This window comes from Solanum verrucosum, unplaced genomic scaffold (assembly GCF_900185275.1).
Source record: "Solanum verrucosum unplaced genomic scaffold, falcon-dt-bn FXZP01000157.1, whole genome shotgun sequence".
Classification (NCBI taxonomy): Eukaryota; Viridiplantae; Streptophyta; class Magnoliopsida; order Solanales; family Solanaceae; genus Solanum; species Solanum verrucosum.
Window position 1 is genome coordinate 1190954 of NW_026020185.1, and position 20235 is coordinate 1211188.

The window sequence follows — 20235 nt, forward strand, 5'->3', positions numbered from 1 at the left end:
TTGAGTACTGCCTTCCATTCGTAGACTGATGGTCAAGCAGAGTGTACGATTCAGACCTTGGAGGATATGTTGAGGGATTATGTGATTGATGAGTCTAAGATTTGGACTCATTTAGGACTTTGTTTTGATTAATTTAGTGTCCCCAATTGTTTAATTTATGCAATGAAATGATGTGTATACCTTGATTTTTAGGTATGAGGATAGAGGAGCAAAGAAAGGACACTAAGAGGCAAAAAGGAATGAAACAAGCTGAAGAAGGGGAGAAAGGCAAGTCTGACGATCGCCAAGAGCACTCGGCAAATCAACGAGTTGATCAGCGAAGCAAGATTGTATTGCCAAACGCACTGAACGAGACAAAGATGAAATTGAATTGGCGAGCCAAAGGACTAAAGGGAGGATCGCGGAAGTGATTGACAGCGCCGATCTACACCGCATAAAGTTACTATGTATGATGGATGAAAACATGAAGAAAGAAGGCGATGGACAAGGATGATCAGTGAATCACTGACTGGTCGGTGAAACCCGACTTTCCTCACCGATCAAATCCAAAAAGCCACATCTCAGATCAATATAAATTAATTTTTGGAAGAGAGATAAGGCATCCAGTCATTGTGGAATGAAATAGAGAGAGTAAAAACACTGTTCTTGTTGATTTTTAACATTTGTGTTGACTGATTTCAATTGGGTGTTGTAATAGACAAATATTTATTAATTTTAGAACATAAAAAATCAATACCCAACTATGGAGCATGTATTAGGTACTGAATTTCCCCTTTTTATGATGATCAACTAAAACCCCCAATCTTGGGGGTTTGACAATGTGATTAATTGTTGAATATGGCTTGATGGGTGTTAGTCATTATTTATTCTTGTGCTAATTTGAAGGGGTCTCACTTATTGTTGTGGCTTAATTGCTCCATTGTATGTTATTTCAGCATGATTTAGTGTTTTATGTTTGCTTGAGAAAGAAGTGTATAACTAAGGTGATGAGTCGGCACTCGTAGTTAGTGGTTCATAATGGGTTCAGCTCGAGAGAGTGAATCTCGAGATTCATTCGAAGTGTTCAGCTCGAATTAGAAGGTGTAGTGAGGTTATGGGCTGGTCTCTATGTTTAGCACATCGAGATTCGAGAGAACTCAATTGAAATGAGGAATTAGTGCTTTTGGTTATTAACTAACACTCATTGTGTTGAGTTTAGAAATTGGTCGCTCAATCCCCCAAGTATCGTTCTCCTATTTGATTACTCATAATTAATTGTTAAGGTTGTTCTCTTATCTAAAACCTCTTACCTTGATATTTATGTCTCCCTTCTAATTTATTAATAGTTTCCGAATATTTTATTCCTTCAGCTGCTGAAATCACTAGTCTAACTTCATACTTGAATTGATAATAGAACTATTCCCTATGGGATCGACCCCAATGATGTGTCCAAGATTTGGACTCATTTAGAGCTGTGTTTACATAGATTTAATGTCCTCAAATGCTTAATTTGTGTCAATAACTGATGTTAAATCCTTGATTTCCAGATATATGGATTGAGGAACAAAGATAGGACAGTAACAAGCAAAAAGGAACAAAACAAGCTGAAGGAATAAATAAGGGCGAGCTAAAGGATCGCCAAGAGCACTTGGCATGTCGCCGAGTGGCTCATCAGATCACTTAAAGTTCCATTGTGCCAGGCCCTAAAGGAAAGAACTAACTTGGCGATAAAAAGGAGCAGTTGGCGAATGGCCGAGTGATTCTGCGAAGACAAGAGAGATCGCCCAAAGTACTGACCTTGAGGATGTTGAGTACCAAGGCGAATGGGTGATGGAAATGACCAAAGGGCAGCTCGCCGAGTAGTTCGGAGAGCCCGACTTACTTCACTGAATGACTCTTTGTAGCACATTTTTGGTGACTATAAATACATTTTAGAACATTTAGTTTAGTATCACTGATCAATTACTCTTTAGAACAATCTATTTTCAAGTTTTGACCATTCAGAGACATTTTTCTCTAGTTTTTCCTTAGCTTTGCGGGATTGAAGGTATTCACTTTTGAGAAATTAGAAGTGGGTCTTTGAGATTTTTAAAATTGGAGCATTTTAAGGACGAAATTACACTTACCAAGTTGATGGATAATCAGTTTGGTAACTATTTTTACCTTTTTATAATGTCTACCTTAAACCCCAATTCTTGAGGTGTGATCGTGTGATTATGGGCTGATTTAGTTTTTAGGTATTGTTAATTAATAGTTTAAATACTATTTAGAAGTGAATTCAATTCGTTAATTGTGGTTTAATTAAAGAATTGTAGTTGCAAATGGAGTTCTATGTTTATGATCTTGGCTTGCGAGAGAGAGAGGTTTTAAGAACTGAAATTATTGATTGATGGTTTGTGGGTATTGGGTTGACCTAGGTTCAGCTCGAGAGATTGAATCCTTAACCCAATCCCACACATTCAGCTCGAGCGAGTGAATGGACTAAGGTGTGGGCTACTCTTATTTTTCATACTTGTTGATGTTCGAGAGGAATCACTTGATTTAGGGTAAATTAGTCGAGAGAAAGGTAAACTATAGTCTAGCTCACTCTATAATATCTAGCTATTTACTAATAGTTGCAATTACCCATATGTCTATAATTTCCTATAAGAGATCACATCCAAAGAACCCGTCTCATTATTGTTAATTCTTATTGTTTGTGACGATTGTTTGTAGTTGATAATCAAAATTAAACCCCCATTTGACATTCGTATCACCCCTTAATTTGAATGATGTCTTTATTCGATAATTTTTAATCCTATGACTGATTTGAACATGTTCATACTTTCCAGTTGAATCTGAAACACGTACCACTCCCTGTGGGATTCGACGCCAACTCATTCATTTGGGTTATATACTGATTTACGATCGTTGACGCCTAGAATTGGATGAAGTGTCTTTCAAATATTATTAATCAAAATGGCGCCACTGCCGGGGAGTAGTGTTGTCTGAAATTCATTTGGTGAAGTTTAATTGTATTCTTGTTAGTCATAGTTGAATATACTTTCTTTTAGTTTTGGTTTTGTGTTGCTATTTTAAAAGAGAGGAAATGAGTGTCAAAGAAGCAATAGTAGCCAAGTGGGCCACTAAGATGACATCGGAAATCTCAATGATGTCAATGAACCGAATGTCAATGACCCAAATATAGTAGGTGGAGTTGGTGCCATTATGTTGCCTCTAGCTGAAGGAGACATTGTGTTTCACATCACAAGCACTATGTTGCAGCTATTACAATTGAAAGGCTTTTTTGGTGGGTTGGCTCATGCGGATCACCATGAGCATATGAGGAACTTTGTTGATGTTTGTGGACCGTTCTCTCTTAAGAACATATCTCAAGAATCGGTATGGCTGAGGTTCTTCCCATTTTATCTAATGGGAGAAGCGTGTATGTTTTTGGCTGAGTTGCCAAGAGATTCTATCACTTCGTAGGAAAAGCTCATCACCGCATTTCAAGTGCGATTCTTTCCTCCTTCGAAGATGATGACTCTTCGGGACAACATCTAAAGTTTCAAGCGTTTAGAGGGTGAGCCAATCCATGAGACTTGGCTAAGATTTAAAAAGTTGGTGTTGTAATGCCTAACTCATGGATTGCCTGACAACGTTTTGTTGCATTACTTTTACCGAAGCCTTGATTGAGTGAACAAGGGAGTGGCTCATTAACTTTCTCTGGGAGGTTTAATGCAACAACCTTACATTATAGCAGCCCAACTCTTGGATGGCATGACCAAGATTAACCGAGCATGGTACACCCAGGAAGATCAAGTATCCCCTCTCACTTTTAAATTGACAAAGGAGCAGCTTGAGAAAGATCAAAAGAGGGACCAAAATATGGCAAAGATGATGAACCAGCTGGACATCTTGGCCAAGAACGTCATGGGTGCTGGTACGAGGAGTGTTAATATTGTCGGTGTTCGTGGTGTAAACCCTAAAGAGTCCAAGTTTGAAGCGTTGTACAACGAGGAAGTAAACTTCCTAGCCAATCAAGGAGGAGGTTATCGAGCAAACTACCGAAGGCCGAGTGGTAACCAAGGTTGGAATAGAGATGGGGGCTGGAGAGACCGTGATAGAGAGTGGTATGATCGTAACACCACTTTGAAGGAAAGAGAGAGGGAGAAGGATAGGTATGTTCCTCCCTACGAGCATCAAAAGCCCAAAGATTCTAAGGGTGGTCCGACTGAGGATATTGTCTCACATATTCTCAACAAGGTTGAAGGGTCTGACAAAGTGTTGAAGGAAATGAAGGAAGATCTGTCGACTATCAACCAGATAGTGACTTCTCATTCCGTCTCTATCAAACAGTTGGAGACCCAAATGGGTCAAATTTCTTAACATTTAAACCCAAGAGAAAAAAAGGGGGTTGCCTAGTGATACTATGGCAAACCCCAAGAATGAAGTTTGAGTGGGTACTTACGTCGTGCCACAATGTTAACTAAGGTTGTTCTTGGGAGGCAACCAAAGTTTTTATTGCTTTTTGTTTTGAATTTTGAATAACGGGTGTTGATTGTGTAGGTGACAAAGTGGAATGTGTTCGAAATATCCAGGATTAGAACCAAAGAGTGTAGTAGGAGACTCGTCGAAGAGGTCGGCAAACCCGAATTGGACCGCCGTTGGACTCAAGGAATTATAAGGATGGAGTCTTTAAATCTCGGCGTGCACATGGTCGAGTCGGCGAGCCCAACTCTGTCTGCCGTTTTGACCCCCAAATTAACTGGATGTCCTGTAAAACTTGGCGAAGTAAGTAACCACTCGGCATGTCGCTGAATGGTTTTTCGAGGTCGACTAATATCACCGAAGGACCGCGAACTTAACGATTTTAAAAAGCCAAAGGATTAAAATTTCAAAATCATACATATTCCCTAACTTTTAACTTCATACAATCATACCCACACTTTGGTTTTTCAATATTCTTGCATTCTATCACTTCTTGGTGGTTGATCTTGTGTTCAGAGTTTGAATTCTTTGCCGCCTAGCATTACAAAATCATAATTTGGCATAAATGTTGGTTTGCCGAACCCCAAACTCTTGAATAGCGGTTAAATTCAAATGCATTTATATAAATTGTGTTGATGTGTGTTGGGCCTCTCTTAAATCATGATTGATGTGCTAGTTTGCCTATTTTAGTTTCGATATCGTGCCTTAATTTCTAAAATGTTGATTCCCTGAATTTCGTGCTTTAAAGTTTATCGTAAATTTGTGGGTTGCATTAAATTGGTATTGGGTCTTGTCGGGTGAAGTCTGAGTTACCACAATTGTGCTAAATGACATATTTTTCCCAATGATGGAGCAATTGACGTCATTCGTAAGGGCTAAAGTCCTCAAATGGCCTATTTTATCAAAACTAAGGGATGTATGAGTACCTCGGTAGCATGGGTCATATCGGTCTAAGCTTAATTGCATGGGTGTGTTGTTTGGTTTTATTATCGGCGGCTGAGGGCTTGATTTCGGGAAGCGGGGTTTAATATTGGCACGTTGGGAAGTTAGGCAAGCTGGGTCGATCTCGCCAAACCACTCGGCAATTTACCAAAGTCCCCCTAGATCGCCTTTAATTGCGTGTTTTACTTGAGCTTTGTTCTATAATTTTTGGCGAGAATCCTGAGCTCACCGAGTTCACTAGTTGAATCGGCAAAAGTCTCCCTTGATCGCCCTTTCTACGCCTCAAACCCCCAAAGCATATTGCAACTTTCAGCGGGTTATCTAACCTCGCCAAATAGTGTGGGTTATTCACTGAAAGGCCCTCCATATCGCCGACCTATATTTTCTCTGAGAAATTTTTGAGCTAGACCGTTCGGTGAGTCTTTCTGCAACCTTATTTCTACATTCTTTTTAAATTGTTTCTAACCTCTGTGATATGTATTACAGATATGGCTAGGACCAGCTTGTACAACAACGGTATGCCGCCGCGTAAACGAGCACGGGGCATTGTATTCAATGATGGAACAGCTGCTCCTTCAAAAAAGGGAAAGCAAGCACCTCTTAGGGGAGGATAGGGTAAGGGTAAAGTGCAGGTATATGAGATACCAGAGCACAACTCTGGCAGTGAGGGGAGTCCATCGATTCGCAGGTGTCACTCTCCGAGCCTGATGACGACTAACCACTACAGTACCAGAAAGCAGAAGTTTGTGCACGGTCTCGTCACGATTCATCTAGTATCTCGGAGTCTACCCCTCTTGTCACTGACTACATGCCAGCCCCAACATACACGGTGGTTCCAGCCCACCAGTTCAAGGTCCTCCTCCCCGGCTAGTCAATAGGCTAAAGGCCGAGGAATTAAGGAAAATTCTTGAAGAGAGGAGGCTGTCTACAGATAGAGTGGTGGACGGGAACCCTCTAGTGTGGGACACACTTCGGTGGCACATATTGGACATTTTCACCAGACCCCGAGGCCCATATATCCCCACCTGGGTCTGAGTTCTACTCTGCATACGGTGATCTAGTACCTCAGGGGAAGAAGAAGGCCAATGCCTTCAGATCGGTGAAGTCCGTCATGGTCCGGGGGAAAGAAGTGGGGTGTAGCGACAATCATATCAATGTCGTACTTGAAAGAGCTACTGGGTTTGAGCATACGTATGATGGCTTAGCTACATCACATCCCCTAGATGATTTAAAGGGTTAACTTCCTTCCCAAATTTGTGACACCACCTCAAGGTGGATTGAGGCAGGGGCTCCCATCGAGAAGATAGACTTTATCATTGCCGCTCAGTATTGGTTCGGGTTCGTCAACAGTTAAATCATTCCCTTATAGAATGAGTCCATCCTCCACCATCCAAAGGCTCCCTGTCTAGGATCCATTATCGCAATGAAGCGACTCAACTTGGGACTCATTATAGCAGAGGAGATGGCCATGAGGGCCAAATAGCGCCAGACATCCCTTCCCTTCCCAATCCTAATTACAGAGTTATGTCGAGCTGCTGGAGTTCATCGTGATGAGACGAGGGACATAGAGGTTACTCCCACATCTTCCACAGATATCAAGCGCACAAAGGTCGAGTACACTCGGGATGAGACAAAAAGGAAGAGAGCGGCTCCGGTGGATGTCTCCCTGGAGGTTGATATTCATTCTATACATGTAGAGGCATCTTTGCCTACTCCGGGCTCCGGGCCTTCATGTACACCCACTTCCACTTCCTCTCAGGCTCCTGGTTCTTCTACTGCTTCCCAGCCACCAGAATTACTCATGCCATGATACCGAAGATGGGGCACTTAGCCAAATCGGTCAATGTGCGGGCTACGCGGCTAGAGGCCAAGGTGCGTTGGATGATTGAGCGAGCCATCTTAGCTGCGTTGACGCCCTTCAGAACATCTATTGACACTCTCAAAGCTAGTGTAGAGACTTGTGAGAGTTGATACGTGGTTACTTCAGAGGTGACATCTTTGAATGTCGAGGTTGCAGATTTGAAGAAGAATATGGACTATCTGAACTCTACGCACTTCACCTCTCTCTTAGAGGCAGTCGAGGATCAGGATGCCCCAGCCAGTTATGAGATTATTCCAGCCACCACCGGCGATATGCCTATGGATAATGTGGCAGTTGACGAGTCAGAAGGGAGACAAATGAGGAGCAGCTGGATGCTTAGGAGGCGACAATTTTTGGAGACCTACCGGATTTAGAAGAGATAATTATACAGTCATTCATTTTGACATCGCTGACAGAGACGTCCATGGCAGGCCCTAGTGGAGCCAGTGTTGCTAATGTTACACCGGACACTGAAGCCCAAGATCAGAGTGTGACCCCGGGCATTGATGCCCTGACAGAGAGAGCGACTGTATAGACAATACTTTTTCGTTACCTCTCTCTGTCATTTTTATTGATTGTTGATTATGTTTATTGCATTTGAGGACAACTGCCTTTCTGTTTGTGGTGGGGTGAGGTATTTCCATACCTACCTCTTGTGACTATATTTTGTATATATATGGGGTTTTTGTGCTTTAAATTGTGTTGTTGGTTTCTATCTTGTGGATGATTGATCTTATGGCTCGTTGTTATGAATGAAAATAGTTTTTAACTCCATCTAAAAAAATTTGCCACTTTTTGTTGTTTGTGATTATGGTTGTTCTTGTTCAAATTTGAGTATCGGTCATGATCAATACCGATGACTTGAATAGTGCTCTTAATCAAAGAAAAATGAATATGCGGCTACGATGAGGCCAAATGAAGTTCCATAGACAATGTGTAAATTTTTTGCATCTGTGTCTCTTGTGATGAACATTGCACACTAGCAAAAGTGTGGAGTCTCGTTTGATATTGGTGTGAATGCCTTGTGTGATGAGCTACTTTGAACCTTCTGTGATGACACTAGAATTTACCCTATTGGTCCGGTTGACTAAGTGATGCAAGCACTTGAAATGATCTTACCCAACAATTTTGAAGAGTGAAATAATTTGACAATATACCTCTTTTGTGGCCAGCCTTGTGGGATGTGTGAACTTTTCTTGAACCCTTTTGAGACTTATCCTTTTCTTGGAAGAAACTTGAACAAATGTGACCCTTCTTGTATCCACTCACCCATAACTCTCATGAAGTGTGGTTTGTTTGAATAGCCAACTTAGGCGAAAAGCCTAATTTGGGGGTGTGGTGAAAAAAGAAAAGGTAAATCAAGAAGTGTGAAAAATTCCCCTTTGAGCCAAGGTCTTGATAAAGATGGGACCCCACCATATAAAAAAAGATAAAGTAAAGAAGAAAGAAAAAAAAAAGAATGAAAAAGTTGTGAAATAAAGTTTTGAAAGTTGCAAAAGAAATGGTGTGTCCCGAAGCTCATTTGAAGTTGAATAATGGGGTGAATTTTGAGCATGAGTAAAAATACTGAAGAAAAGGAAGAAAGGTGAAGTTCATATCACATTTTATGAGGGTAGCATCCACTGAGCCTAAATGAACATACCTTCACACTCTGCCCCGTTACAAGACTTGAAAAGACCTTTTTTATCTTGAGTGAGCTGAAACGAATGTTGATTGGAAATTAAGGGCAAACCTATGGGTGAAGTCATGCACATGTTCATCTTTGTGAGTGTGGGATTCGTGTGTGAATATGGAATCATATTTGTTAAGAGGGCATTTGAGTACCTTTGTTGAGCTTGAACTTGTATATATTGTGAACTTGAGCATCTTTGATAATGGTGAGTCACAATTTTAATCTTTGAGTGCACAATTGATCATTGCATGAGTAAGTTGAGTCTTGTCGTGTGTAATCATGTTTGAGTCTTATGTAGCACTATTTGAGACATCATTTTTAAACTGCTGAACTTGAGTTTTACTTCAGGACAAGAAAAAGTTTAAGTTGGGGGTGTTAATATGTCCAAGATTTGGACTCATTTAGGGCTTTGCTTACATAGATTTAGTGTCCTCGTATGATTAATTTGCTCCGATAACTGATGTTAAATCATTGGTTTACCGATATATGGATTGAGGAACAATGCTAGGACACTAACAGGGAAAAAGGAACAAAACAAGTTGAAGGAATGAAGAAGGGTGTGCCTGAGGATCGCCAAGAGCACTCGGCGTATCACCAAGTGGCTCATCAGACTGGCTAAAGTTCCAGTGTACCAAACCCTAAAGGAGAGAACCAAGTTAACGATGAAAATGAGCAATCGACCGATTGCTCAGTGATTTCCCAAAGCAAAGAGAGATCGCCCAAAGTACAAACCTTGAGGATAATAAGTACCAAGGTGAAAGGGTGATGAAAATGACCAAAGGGAGTCTTGCCGAGTGGTTCGGCGAGCCCGGCTTACTTCGCCAAGTGAATATTTGCAGCACATTTTTGGCTACTACAAATACGTTTTTCAACATTTTGTTTAGTATCACTGATCATTTACTCTTTAGAACAATCTATTTTTAAGTTTTGAGCATCTAAAGACACTTTTCACTAGTTTTTCCTTAAGCTTTGAGGGATTGAAGGTATTCTCTTTTGAGAAATTGGAAGTGGAACTTTGAGATTCTTTAAATTGGAGAATTGTAAGGACGAAATTACACTTACCCAGTTGATAAATAATCAATTTGGTAACTGTTTTTACCTTTTTATAATTTCTAGCTAAAACCCAAATTCTTGGGATGTGATCATGTGATTATGGGCTGATTTAGTTTATGGTTATTGCTAATTGTTAGTTTAAATGCTATTTAGAAGTGAGTTCAATCATTAATTGTGGTTTAATTTAAGAATTGTAGTTGCAAATGCAGTTCTATGTTTGTGTTTTTGGCTTGCTCGAGAGAGACGTTTTAAAACTAAAATTATTGATTGATGGTTAGTGGCTATTGGGTTGACCTGGGTTCAGCTCGAGAGAGTGCATCCGCAACCCAATCCCACACATTCATCTCGAGAGAGTGAATGGATTAAGGTGTGGGTTGCTCTTATTTTGCATGCTTGTTGATTTTTGAGAGAAATCACTTTATTCAGGGTAAATTGTTCGAGAGAAAGTTTCATTCACTATAGACTAGCTTACTCACTAATGCCTAGCTATTTACTAATAGTTGCAATTACCCATATGTCTATAATTGTCTATAATCGATCCCAAAAACCCGTCTCATTATTGTTAATTCTTATTTTTTGTGACTGTTGTTTGTAGTTGATAATCAAAACTAAGCCCCCATTTGACATTCATGTCACCCCTTAATTTGAATGATGTCTTTATTCGATAATTTTATTCCTATGAGTTATTTGAACATGTTCATACTTTCCGATTGAATGTCAAATACATACCGTTCCCTGTGGGATTCTACCCCAACACATTTAGTTGGGATATATACTAATTTACGATCGTCGATGCTTAGAATTAGATGAAGTGTCTTTGAAACGTTATTAATCAACCAACTTTGTTGCTGTGTTTATACTGCTGAACGATCGTCTACGCCTAGTATCATATGAGGTGTAGTTGATACGTTAATCAAAATGGAGCAGTTGTCGGGGAGTGGTGCTGTTTAGAATTCTCTTATCAAAGTTTAATTTGTGATTTTTTTAGCTGTAGTTGAATCAATTTGATTTGTTTTGTGTTTTGTGTTGGTTGTGTTGAACAGAAGAAGAAATGAATGAGGTAGAGATTAACGGTAGTGAAGTGGGCCACCAAGGTGATATTGAAGATCTTAATAGTGTGCATAACCCAATGGAATTGGGTGGAATTGGTGCAATTTGTCTACCGTCAACCGAAGAGAATGTTATATTCCATGTTACTAGCAGAACTCCATCTCCTTCAAATGAAGGGACTCTGCGGAGGGTTGACTCACGCAGATCCACATGAGTATATGCAGAATATAGATGTTTGTGGTCCGTTATCAGTCAAGAATGTATCAGAAGAATCATTGAGTCTTAGGTTATTCCCATTATCTCTGACGGGTGAAGCTAGCAAATGTTGTGTTGAGTTACCGCAGAATCCCATCACATCTTTGGATGATCTTACCACGTCATTCAATGTGAGGTTTTTCCCCCCCGTCCAGGATGACGAATCTTAGAGACAACATTCAAGGATTCAAGCGATTGGAAGGTGAACCCATCCACGAAATGTGGTTAAGGTTATTAGAAACTACTACTTCAATGCCCAACTCACAGACTTCCAAATAATGTTATGCTATAGTACTTCTATTGAAGTTTTCATTCGGTAAATAAAGGCATAGCTGATCAATTGGTTTCAGGTGGAATAATGTTGCAATCATTTGAGGTGGCTTCCTTTCTTCTTGATGACATAACGTAAATAAATCATGCATGGTACACTCAAGAAGATCCAGTTTCACATTTTTGCTTTAGGACGACTCAAAAACAACTTGATAAAGAAATAGAAAGGGATAAGAACATCAATAATATGTTATCCCAAATGGAGCTGCTACAAACACAAGTGTTAGAAACTGTGGACAAACCAAAAGGAGCAAGGGGAGTGTTTATAGTTGAGGACAGTTCTTCCTTGGACTATTCAAAGCCGGAGGAGAATCAAGGTTGGAACTTTCACAGATTTGAGGAGGGTTTCCACCCACACAACCTGCAGCAGGGTGGGAATCAAGGTTGGAATTCTCACAAAGAAGAAGAGAGGAGAAGAGACTATCAAGAATGGTCTGAGCAAAGTCATCCTTGGAAAAGAGAAGATGATCATGAAGAGGATCACACACAATCCAGTGAGAGCCCAAAGTTAAAGGGGAGTGCAAGTAGTCTTCGAGTGAATGATATGTTGTCTCACATCCTCGACAAATTTGAGGACTAGGATGATTTGCTAAAAGGGATGAAATTCAATGTCTTGTCATTAAACAATAGAGTGAACTCTCACACTTATTCAATCAAGCTACTTGAAGGTCAGTTGAGTCAACTTTCAGCACAATTGGAACCAAAGGTAATGGGGGAAGGCAAAACCATACACATAACAACTTTTGTGGAGTATGGTGATAGAGATATGTTTGTGGTTACTCAAAGTGGAAAGGTAGTGGTAGGAAATATGTAGGGTAATGATGAAGCACAGGCTCATGAACAAGACAAAGGTATTGAGGAAGAAGAGATACCCATTAAACAAAGCTTTGTCAAAGAGTTATAAAAAGATGCAGGAAAAAGTACCTCAATCTAAAAATTGGTGCAACCTCTCCCCAAAATTACTCCTCCATTTCCCCAACATCTCAATAAGAAAAATGAGGATGAGAAGCTCAAGAAGTTCTTATCTGTGTTCAAGACATTATCGATTAATCTCCCACTAGTGGAAGTATTGTTGGAGATGTCGGGTTATGCCAAATTTATGAAGGAGTTAGTCACAGAGAAAAGAAGCTTGGACTTCGAAACAATTGAAGTCTCTCATAGTTGTAGTGCAATTATGACTAATAAGATGATTAAAATGAAAAAATATCCCGGAGCCTTCACAATTCGTTGCATTATCGGTATGCTCCAATTTGCCAAGGCCCTATTTTATTTGGGGATAAGTATAAATCTAATGACAAATAGGTTTCTTGCATGAATTTCAGAACCCTAGCTTGGTAGTTTCTTAGTTCTTGAATTACACATGCTAGGTTAGATATTTCAGTATATAAGTATATAAATGTGCATTCTCAGTTTGCATGTCAGTATTTTGAGCTATCCAGTATATTTCAGTAGTTTAGTTATAATGTGTTAATCATTTAATCTATTGGGAGTAGCATAATACCGAGTGGGACTAGGGTCAGTCACCCATATAGTTCCAGAATTATGAGCAACGTAGGTTGTAATTCCCCTCTGTGGGCATCATTTTTGTGATCACGCCAGCATACCTCTATACCTTTGGCCGGGTGTATTGAGTCCTCTTGATGGGGCGTATTCAGACTCCACATTTATCTCATGTGGTTTGATTATCAGTTATTAGTAGCTCTCACATTTCACTTAGACTCCATTGCATTGACCACATTTCAGTACAGTCAGTATTTAGTCTCAACATGTTATACATTTGGTCATTGCATTTAGTTAGCTCATTATTTAGTATCTATATCATGTTCAGATTATACTCTTTCTTTATTGCTTGTTCAGTTATATGTTTATTTCAGCTTTACTCTATCCTACATTGTCAGTACCTTTCAAGTACTGATGCATACTTTGTTCTACATCTTCTCGTAATGTAGGTCTAGGTTCCCAACATCCAGATCACGTATAGATCGGTTCCCGATCTACAGTTCATCAGCATTAGTGGTGAATCCTCATTCTTCGAGACAATAGTCATGTTATCTTTCTAGTATTTCAGTCTTTTAGTTTCAGTTTTGCTAGACTTAGTTGGGGCATGTCCCAACACTTCTAGTTAGTTCGACACTATTTTTTAGACAAAGTTAGATTCAGCTTAGTATTTGAGTTTGATATTTCTTTTGTATTAAAACTCCCAAATTTGATATATTCAATTTAGTATATAGGTATTTCCCCTTCATTTCAGATTTACTTATGATTATCTTCCGCATTAGTTATTATTATTCTTAGTATGCTCATGTTATTCCAGCAGGGTTAACTTGGGGTAACTTCTGATCGTAGGTCCCATGTTCGCATTTCGGGGGTAGCTCGGGGTGTGACATTAACTATCACCACTGGTGGAAATAATATTATTGTTGACATCTGTTCCCCTCTAATGGTCCCTATCATCAAACAAGTGTGACTGGTGTGTCTATCGATGACAACTGATATCATTTTGAAGACCTAGAACTTCATCTGCACTATCACGCTCTTAATTTTCAGACTAAGAAGCAATATAATATTTGCATGTACATTTAGGCTTCTAGACTAACTCATACCCTAAAAGATAGCTCAAAGGGAGGAGTATTGATCAAGCCTTTTAAGGAGATCATTTATCTCATTAATCATCGATGTGAGACTTTTTCATTCTTTAAAACCCCACTTCACACCTAGGACTGGACAACTAGTGCATGGACAATTTAAATTTGGAAACCAAATATTGGGCCTGGTGAAATGGATCCTGATCTGATACTAGGCAAAATTATAGCCTGTGGACCTAAGTCACACACTAAAAACTAGCTCAAAGGGATGAGGATTTCCCTAACCTTACAAGAAGACCAGTGATCTCATTAACTACCAATGTGAATTTTTTTTCTTTAACAATGACCATGACAATTTGATAAATGATCATTTGGCTGTGATATATCTTGACCATATACAAAAATTAACTGATAACACTTGGGAGAAAAAGGGCATCTGAGTGGAGACCCCGGGTGAGAACGATAGAACCTTTTATCAAACAATTATAACTCAATCCTCTTCCTTAATAGGTATTTATGTTAAGAATACTTTGGTCACTTGCGCTCAAATAATAAAATTCCTTTTCATGAATGAAGCAGTCGGTGGAAGATTGATTCTTTAATCGCTTGAACAAGAAGGGCATCCAGTTCTCCCTCCCCTGCCATTGATGGAACCATTAACAATCCTCAACCAAAGAGGTGGATGGTTAAGAAAAAAGAAAGAACAACCTAGGGCAGGTGAGTGAAACAAATACTTTCTACTAGTGGCAGAGCCAGGATTTTCAGGAAGGAGTGTCAATGGTTGACAGTCAGTAACGAGTGTTAATGACTGACCTTAAGGAACTTTTGCAACACCTTAATTAAGCACCACACTAAACCTTCATGGAATTATGTTAGGAGGCGTCAACACTTGTACATATATATTTATTAAATCAAAATTTGACCTATATATAGTGTAATTTTCTAGCGAAAGGGTGTCGACACCCCTTGGACTAGGATAGCTCCGCCCTTGCTTCTCCCCTTCTATCCATAAGGAAGAAGTCAGAAGGAAAGGATTAACATTTATCAAAAGTAAGTTTTACCTTTGTTTCACTTATTACTCCTCATATAATACACATAATCAAAGAGGGATAACACATATATTAACACATAATTGTCAGATTTAGCAAGAAATAGAAATTCTAACTCAGGAAATAAACTTAGAAAACTTTAAAGCTAGCAGTTGATAGCAAATCCTAATACTTAAAGAAAAAAAGTTATATTTAGCAAGCAATGAAAATTTTTAGTGGAAAAATAACATAGAAATTAAATCCTATAAAAAGTTAAACCCCAAACCATAATAGACACATTAATATTTAAAAATCTTACAAGAGAGGAACAAACTACGCATAATCAAATAGAAATTATTAAAACTAACATATTTTTCAAAATTTAGACGAGTTAAGATAGATTATATTAGCCCGGTGATATTCACTCGCATGTAACTCTCTTTTCCTCTCTCGTGTTGAGGAACAAGCGTAATATTTTTTTAAAATAGGTTAATTTAGTTTAGTGGCTTGATATTGAATATTTTTTTAAAAAGAATAAGGGATCAATATTTATGTAGAATAGAAACTATCACTTGCTTATAATTAATTAAGCTTAAAAAATACGCATCACATAGAAAAAAATAAGCCAAATCATTGGAAAATAACCTTAATATAACATTGACGGGAGGAACTTTAGTCAGTACAACAACAAAAGGAACGATGAAATAACAACGATACAAAAGCTAATGCCTTTTTGGGCAATATCCATTGAATTTATTCGGTACAAGAACAAAAAGAAATATCAAATAACATCAATAACAATCCTGCTTAATCTGTTCTCCATCAATAAGTATATGGTTTAAAGGTTTTTCTACATAACCTCCACCAGTGTGTTCGACAAATTCAACTGCATTTAGAAAATCACCATGACAAAGACAAACTATCTCCACTTCATCATTCTTGTTACATGGGTATAACAGACCTTCAGTCTTCTTTCCATTTTTCCCTCACCTCTCATGAAAACAAAAGTCATATGGTTGAGCATGATGTTTTTGATCTTCCCATTAGCAATATAATTCCCTGAATACACAAGTAATTTATGTTCAACGAAAGATGATTTCACATCGAGAACTAAAGGAAAAAAAATTGTTTCCTACTTTAATTTTGATACAAATTCAAATTGACTTGCTATATAAATCAATTCGCAAATTTTTGATACCTTGAGTAGGTGGTTGTTGGGTTTCAACCTCAGCTACACTTGAAGCAACACTTCCATGCGATCCACCTGAAAACATCAAAGAATATTTTTCATTAGTTATTCACAAAAAAATGATTCATTTTTTTCGAGTGAACATCAAAATTACCATTCAATGAAATCCCTTAATTCAATTCCAGATTTTCATTCTCTACATTTGAAGTTCCTGTGTTTTCTTTAGCTTTCTCCATGTTAGCAAAATCTAAAACCGAGAAAGCTATTGAATTTCAAACTAAAAAATTATAAAATGGAAAAAGAAAAACTCAATGAAAGTTTCAGTGCAGAGAAACCATTAGACCATTTGGGAGCTTATAAAGGAGAATATTTCTAGGTCGGAAGGTAGAAAACACGTGAAGAGGTATTTCATTTCCATGGGCTTAGTAAAATAACAAAATAGCCCTCGGAAAGTGACACATGATTGTTCTAGGAATAGCTTGACCACGTGGTTTAACAAGGACTTTGGAAATTGAACCCTAGAGGTAACCGTTTAATAGTGACACATGTCATTTATAGAATCAGTTTATAACTTTTTTTGACCACTTTAAAAATAGGAAAAAGTTGAATGTATTTTTCTACTATATTTTATTGGTAAAATTTATTAAATGTAATATTATCCCATAATTTTTAATGTCAACATTACCGAATTTAATGGGGTAAACAATAAATTCTTTATATGTTTAGGGCCTAACACGTGCATTTTCATGAGTTTTCAAAATTATCATCGTGTCAAGTTTTGGCCATCAGATGCATGTATCTTACATATCTAGTTTTCAAATATATAAAAAGAAAAATAATTTTAATTATATTTTAAAAGGAAAGTAGGTGTGACAAGTTGAAACGAGGGTGTATACTTTTTTCAAATATTTAAGAAGTAAATTATTACGTCAATGATGATTTTACGATGACATCAACAACTTATTTAGGAAAAATCATCAACTAATAACCATTAATGATATAATTATCTTAAATGTCTAGATCTCATTGAATAAATTATTTATATATATAGATTCTCTATGAACAAAAAAGTCCTACCAAAAATAGAAAAAAAATAAATGGTTAACACCATGGCCACTATATAAGTAGTGTGGCATTAGCCCTTTAATGAAAACATACAAACAACAACAACAACAAAAAAAGAATCAAGATTTTGAAAGGGAAACCAAAGTCTACATTGTGTATGTCTCCTTTATCCTAAATTCATTTCTTAAGTTTTGTGTTTGAATTTTGATGAATAATTTTGTTTACTAAAATACAGGACTTGTGAACTTAATGTTTAAATGCCTTATTGCCCTGTTTTATGGTTTATAATCGCCTTGAATTGTAATTATATACTATTACATGGGATAATCTTAGTAGCATTGACAACTAAATTTTCACTTTTTTTGGTGAGATCATTCAATTCCTCACCTTAATTGTAATCTCCTCCTTCATTTTTCCCTTTCCCGACCCCTATTTTTTTAATAAAAATATGTTAATAAATATCATATATTATTATCACATTAAAAAAGAAACAGAAATTGTCTATAGAAATTATAGTTACAAGAAAATTTATTCTCAATATTGATGTCTGATAATTTCTACCCCTTCTTAGCCTTGTGTTGTTTCTCAACAAAAGAGAAGTGCAACATGACTTGCTGGGTTTTAAAGTGTGTAGATGAAAATTTTCAACTTTAATGAATAGCTGTGATTTTTTTGAAGAATTGCACTTTTATGGTGATTCTTTTGAAAGGTTGTGACTATTCCAAAGGACTGTGACTTTTCCAAGGGGTTGTGACCTTTCTGATAAGGCATAATAAGCACGTGTTTATGCTATTCTTTGTTGTCCATAAATATATGGCTTTCTAGTCATTTTTCAACAACAGATTTTTAGAAATTCTTCTTATTCTTCACAAACAAATTCTAGTGTATTTTTTTCATTGTTGAGTGGTTCACTGGCATTATGATTTCTGGTAGCAATAGTAATATAGTTTGAACAACATGAGCAACAAAGACCAATTCCCTAGCAACTCTAAAAGTCAGCTTATTGGATACTCAGCTCATAAAAAAGCGAAGATTGAGATAGAATGTGAAGAAATTGATAGGATTAGTAAGCTACCTCTTGCTCTTATTGTCAAAATACTTTCTTTATTTCCCATAACAGATGCTCAGAACAACTATTCTTTCTAAATATTGGCAATACTTGTGGACTTGTATCAACAACATTGTTTATTACAACGAGGAGTATTGTCATTCAAATAGCTCGCTAGTGCACAAATTCATTTCCTTAACGAATAATGTACGACCTCTCCTTAGCTGATCTACCATTAAAAAGTTTGGTCTAAACTTTGTGTTCAGATATGATGATGGTGTGTCTTATTCTCCGGTAATTGACAAGTGGCTTGAGTTTGCTGTGAATAAGAAAGCAGAGGATTTACACTTGAATATACGGTATACTATTTATCTGACGGAGCATAACCAAGCCTATAGCTTACATGAAGTTCTATGTAGTATTTCATCCATTCTAAAACTCAACTGTGAGAAATGCAGAATATTAGAAGATTGTGTACTAAATTGGACATCTCTGAAGAGTTTGACGCTGTAAGATTTGTTTCTCCAGGATAAACACATTAAGCAAATAATGTCAAATTGTCCTCAATTGGAATCTTTGAGGCTACGTGAATTTTGTGGTTTTAATCATTTGGACATGACTTCTCCAAAATGTAGGCGACTGGAATTGATCCATCATGGTCATCCTTACGGGGATTGGTATTCATTTGAAGGTGATGCATGCTGCTTTGAAATTGTTGCTCCATATGTTGAACATTTAATGATTTCTGGAGTTTTTAATGATATGAGAATGAAGCTGAGAGACTTTTCATCTTAGAACCATGCCAATCTTGATCTCTACTGTGATGAATTTGATGAAATGGATGAGAACATAGTGAAATATCTTTTGGTAAGCGCTCATTATGCTAATGAGCTAATACTCTCATCTTGGTTTATCAAGGTTAGTTATCACTCCCAAATGTTTCCAGTCTTTTTATGTTGATTGTGAATAGATCTCTTGTTTTATATGTTGAATCATTCTTCTGTTTAGGTGATTTCCATTTTGATGTTAGAAGAGGAAGACGTATCCTTACCATTGTTGGAATTCAAATGGTTGACTATAAGTTCCTGTATTTCAGAACTTTCATTCCCCCTACTAGACAACCACTTAAGGTCAACTCCTAATTTGGAAAATTTGATGATATTTCCTGAGAGGATGGTATGTTTTCTATTATTTTCTTACTTTAAGATATCTTTATGTCAAATGTATATTGATTCCCTACAGCTTTAACGACTAACCTTATTTTTCCTTCTTTGGTATCTATATTATCACCCCTTTTATGAAGACGAAGAGATTGATTTGTCAGAAGACAAAAAGTACCTCTCTATTGAAGAAAACATATTCGAAGTTTCCTTACACAATTTGAAGAAAGTCAAGGTTATGCCATTATGTAATCATACATATACATCTGACGCAACAGAGCTTCATCAATTCTTGAAGTTCTTACTTGAGCATGCAATAAATCTGGAGAAACTAATTATAGTGCTAGACCATAACGATTGCAACAGTTGTTCTATTAATATCTCAAATCTGATGAAGTATTTGTTACCTTTTCCAACAAGTGCAATTATTTCCTTAGGACCAGTTAGTCATAATGTTTTCTATTCCAAGTTTGTTTGAAACTCGATAAAGTAAGTTCTTTAGTCACTTTTTAATGCAGAAATATCATTCGATGAAGTTACAAGTTACA

At 37.4% G+C, this 20235-nt stretch overlaps 1 protein-coding gene and 1 pseudogene across 2 annotated transcripts in view; one reads left to right on the forward strand and one right to left on the reverse strand.

Annotated features, from left to right (window-relative positions):
- Positions 1 to 20235, reverse strand: part of LOC125829366 (E3 ubiquitin ligase BIG BROTHER-related) — an 882037-nt gene that overhangs the window by 675995 nt on the left and 185807 nt on the right. Inside the window, exon 8 of one of the 2 annotated variants that reach the window (XM_049508596.1) lies at positions 8550 to 8559. The exons of the other annotated variant lie outside the window; for it this stretch is intronic. The gene's annotated coding sequence lies outside the window, so the exon portion shown is untranslated. Of the gene's footprint in view, positions 1 to 8549; positions 8560 to 20235 lie in introns of those variants that run through there. 2 annotated transcript variants of the gene reach the window in all.
- LOC125829348 (F-box protein At5g03100-like) lies at positions 18437 to 20165 on the forward strand (annotated as a pseudogene).